Source organism: Puntigrus tetrazona, chromosome 4 (genome assembly GCF_018831695.1).
Source record: "Puntigrus tetrazona isolate hp1 chromosome 4, ASM1883169v1, whole genome shotgun sequence".
In the NCBI taxonomy this organism is placed as follows: domain Eukaryota; kingdom Metazoa; phylum Chordata; class Actinopteri; order Cypriniformes; family Cyprinidae; genus Puntigrus; species Puntigrus tetrazona.
Window position 1 is genome coordinate 20,586,448 of NC_056702.1, and position 4,667 is coordinate 20,591,114.

The 4,667-nt window shown below is 47.2% G+C and overlaps 1 protein-coding gene across 1 annotated transcript in view; it reads right to left on the reverse strand.

Annotated features, from left to right (window-relative positions):
* The window catches only part of LOC122342952 (NACHT, LRR and PYD domains-containing protein 3-like), a 924,523-nt gene that overhangs the window by 18,069 nt on the left and 901,787 nt on the right, over positions 1–4,667 (reverse strand). The gene's annotated exons all lie outside the window — the stretch shown is intronic.

Below are 4,667 nucleotides of genomic sequence, written 5' to 3' on the forward strand. Positions count from 1 at the left end.
TTGCTCGGGAAGAATGTCTCCAAAGAAATGCATTTTTGGTTGTAAGGTAAAGATAAACTGGTTCAGCCTCCTAAAAAAACTCTTTAGATTAGTTTGGAATGTGTTTGTTTAATAACTCATTTTAGGTAGCCATAAAAGTCGTACATAAAAGATGTGTCAGTTCTAGCTATAAAACATATCAATTTCTGTGCTTTGTTGGCAATTCGGTGTTGAACTGCTTGAATATGTTCAAGAGTAGGACGGTGGTCCCACTGAAATATTTTCAGAGGCTCCTGGGGCATATTGCAGCCATGTCCGCTGGGACTACTCCATATGAGACCGCTTCAACATTGGCAACACGATCGAGTCCTGAGGTGGACGTGGCAACATGGCACATTCCTTCTGGCCGGAGTGCCCCTGGAGCAGGTCTCCAGGTATGCTGTGGTTTCACGGATGCCTCCACCACTGGCTGGGGGGACACGTACAACGGACATGCAGTGTCAGGAGTTTAGACGGGCCCTCAACTGCAATGGCACATCAACTGCCTAGATTGCTGGCAGTACATCTCGGCTTAGGCCGTCTCAAGAACCATCTTCGAGGCCAGCATGTACTAGCACGGACAACATACCGACCATTGCGTACATCAACCTACAAGGTGGTCTACACTCCCGTCGTATGTCACAACTAGCCCACCACCTCCTCCTATGGAGTTGGAAGTTTCTGAGGTCGCTTCACGCCATTCACATTCCAGGAGTGTGCAACCAGGCAGCTGTTGCGAGCTGCACTACCCGGAGAATGGAGACGCCATCCCAGACGGTTCTGCTGATTTGGGAATGTTTCAGAGCCGCTTTGCCTCTCCAGAGACTTCCCATTGCCAGTGGTTTTTCTCCCTGAAAGAGAGGACACTCGGCACAGATGCACTGGCTCACAGCTGGCCGCGGGGCCTTTGCAAGTATGTATTTCCCCCAGTGAGCCTTCTTACACAGACTGTGCAAGGTCAGGGAGGACGAGGAGCAGCTCTTGCTAGTAGCACCCTACTGGCCCATGAAGACTTGGTTCCCAGAACTTGTGCTCCTTGCGACAGCCCCTCCTTAGCCAATTCCTCGGAGGAAGAATCTTCTGACTCAGAGACGGGGCACCCTTTGGCACCCGCGTCCAGACCTCTGGAAACTCCATGTCTGGTCCCTGAATGGGAAGCAGAGGCTCTAGGTGACCTACCTCAAGGGGTAGTTGACACCATTTCTTTGGATAGTGCGTTGTTCACGAGACAGGCCTATGCCTTAAAGTGGAGCCTGTTCATCGAGTGGTGTTCTTCTCAGGGTGAAGACGCCCGGAATTGCCCTATTAGAGTTGTGCTTACCTTCTTGCAGCCAGGGTTGGAGCGAAGGCTGACTCCCTCCACCCTTAAAGTCTACGTGGCTGCGATCACTGCAAATCATGACCCCATAGACGGGAGGTCTGTGGGTAAGCATGACCTGATCATCAGGTTCCTGAGAGGGGCCAGGAGGTTGAATCCTCCACAGCCCCCTACAGTACCCTCTTGGGACCTGTCTGTAGTGCTGACAGAACTGCAGCAGGCTCCGTTTGAACCTTTGCCAGCAGTTGGGCTAAAGTTCTTATCTATGAAGACATTGCTCCTGCTCGCATTGGCCTCCATCAAGAGGGTAGGGGACCTGCAGGCTTTTTCGATCGACGACTCATGCCTACAGTTTGGGCCTGCGAATTCCCAGGTAACACTGAGGCCACGGCCCAGCTATATGCCCAAGGTTCCCACTACCCCCTTCAGAGACCAGGTGGTGAACCTTCAAGCGCTGTCCCTGGAGGAGGCAGACCTAGCCACTGACGTTGCTTGTCTGAAGATGCTACGTTGACTGGACACAAAGCTTCAGGACCTCAGACCAGCTCTTGTTTGTCACGGAGGCCGGCAGAAGGGGAGTGCCGTCTCCAAGCAGAGGATGGCTCACTGGATAGTGGACGCCATTACCCTGGCCTCCCAAGCACAGGGTATGCCCTGCCTCCTCAGGTTGCGGGCACACTCAACAAGTGTTGCATTGTCCTGTGCGTTGGCTCGTGGCTCCTCGCTGACAGATATTTGTAGAGCTGCGGGCTGGGCAACCCCTAACACATTCGCTAGATTCTATAGCCTATGTGTGGAACCGGTATCCTCCTGTGTTTTCACCTCAAACGGGTAGAAGCACTGAGAGGCCTTGTTTCGGGTCGGCTTGTTAATTGCTCCAGAGTGTCCATACAGTAGACTCTGTCGAGCTCCTCTATTCCCCTCGGCAGCCAGATGTTGCGGTGCATCTGGCCAAGACACTCTCGATGAATCCGTGAAAACCGGTGAGGGTTGGGAGCCATGTAAAGTACCCCAAGAGGACTTTATCTGTGTATTTCCACAGCATAGCCTTAAAGCCCCGTGTTTCCCTGGCAGACCTTCTGCCCATCTAAGAGGGTTCAATCACCTCCAATTTTCCATATGCAAACTGAAATATTGTCCATATGCGTATTCGTTCCAAGACCTCCTATGGGAAGGCTGGACTTTCGCACGTCCCTGTTCACTAGAACGTGGGACATCCCCCAGTCTTCCAGTCTTACGAATGGGTAGTGTTTACAAAAGTAGCTGGCTTCTTGTGGTCGAGCCCTGGCCTACACCGATAAACTGAGGGGGCTTGTGGGCTCCCACAGGACACTGGAAGAGGCAGCATCCATGGCGTTTTGGTAGGGATCCCAATTCGTCTGTCATTCGACGTGACTCGGAGTGACCGACTGAAAGGGAACACCTCGGTTACGTATGTAACCCTCGTTCCCTGAAGAAGGGAACGGAGACGTTACGTCTCATCGCCACAGTGCTGCACCTCCGCTGAAGGGGCTGGGTCACTAGCTCGGCTCCTCAGCGAAAACCTGAATATGCACTGCACCCGCTGCTTATTTATACCCGCGCTGTGATCAGCGGCAGCTGGATGCAATTAGCGAATTGCCAATCTTCAATTGGCTCGTTTAGATACACTCGAAGTAGATTGGTCTTTCGAAGCGAGACCGAATTCGTCGGTCATCCGACGTGACGTTTCTGTTCCCTTCTTCAGGGAACGAGGGTTACATACGTAACCGAGACGGTCTGTGCTACTAAATGAATCTAATGAACAATTTATTTCATTCTAATGAAAAGGTATGTGTCTGATTTTTTCAAAATAGAGTTTTTCAAAATAGAGAAACAAATCTTACAATCAAGTGTAAACATTGAGAACGCTTTAAAGCCAGACTTTTTTCTCTACTTGCGCGTTTAATCATGCATTTACATACGGTTGCTGAAAGCAGTTGTTTCTTTTATGCTTTTGCTTATTTTAACTTTTATTGTAATGTTTTTAAATATGTTAAATGTGTACACACAAGTTTGTATTGTACATTAATTATAAATTATTTGTTTTAGAGTAGAGTTTAGTTCAAATTCTGATGATTTTCTAATAATCCTGAAGAGTGTGTTTGATCTAAAAACTAAACCTCCAGGACAAGATTTGAGGTTCTGCTGTTTAATTAATTTAAATGTAATGTGTTAATGATTTCTTAATAATTTCTTTAAAATAATATACACTTCTAACAAATAAATAACTTCTAATAAAACAACCTAACTAATGCATCTTGTTTACTTGTAAATGCAGACACATAAACGTCTATCAGGGTAATGTTAACATGGCACAAGTGTGTTTGAAGAGTTGTTACTATTAACTAAGATTAATAAGTGCTGTATATTTTAGCATTTACCCAGCATTTAAACCCATTCCAGGGTCTTTTAGACTTTCATTTGATTACTTGAATACATCTGAGGTTGCATAGATCTGGTACTAATATACAGGGGTTGGACAATGAAACTGAAACAGAAGAATTGCAGAAGAATGGCCAGGTCAGTAGCTGGTGCTGGTGGAGGAAAACGCTTCATGACTCACTCCTCTAAATGGTGACTGTGCAGGCCATGGGAGATGTTCAACTTCACTTTCATGTTTTTGAAAACCCTCTGTCACCGGGCTTGCTGTGTGTATTGATGCATTATCAACCTGATACATGGCAACGCCTTCAGGATACAATGTTTGGGAGACTTTGTCCGATTGATCTCTTTCTTGCCCACAATACGATCCCAGGGATGTCTTTTTCAACAGTTTGGGAATCACTCAAAGCATAATGATTCAAAGCGAAGGAAAGCCATGACCCAATGTCTTAGACAGCTCATATATGATATTTTGAAAATAGATATTAGATAAATATCTAATTTCTAAATATTGTTAAAAACTTTTAACAACGGGTATCTAATTTAGACATTTTTGGAGCTTGTGTGTGGAGGGAGAGTCAGACCCCAATACTACTGGATCCCAGCCAGACCCAGGCTTCGGCAGTCTATCAGAGATGGTATTCACTGTAAAGAACACGGACCGATGTTAATGATGACATTTATAATTCCAATATACCCTGGGAACTCTAATGTAATTAACCATTTATTAGTGATTTAGATGGAACCTTCCTGCAGACCTTCCTGCAGGGGGCTGAATGCGCTGACCTCAACCAGTTCAGGGTGCAAGGTGGACCCTGAAGCTGCAGAAGGGTGCCCTCAGCGACGAGCAGGCCGAGGCATAACCCATGGTAGAACAGTGGCAGATAGAGGTTCATACCTGGGGAAAATGTGCTGGATTGCCTCAGTC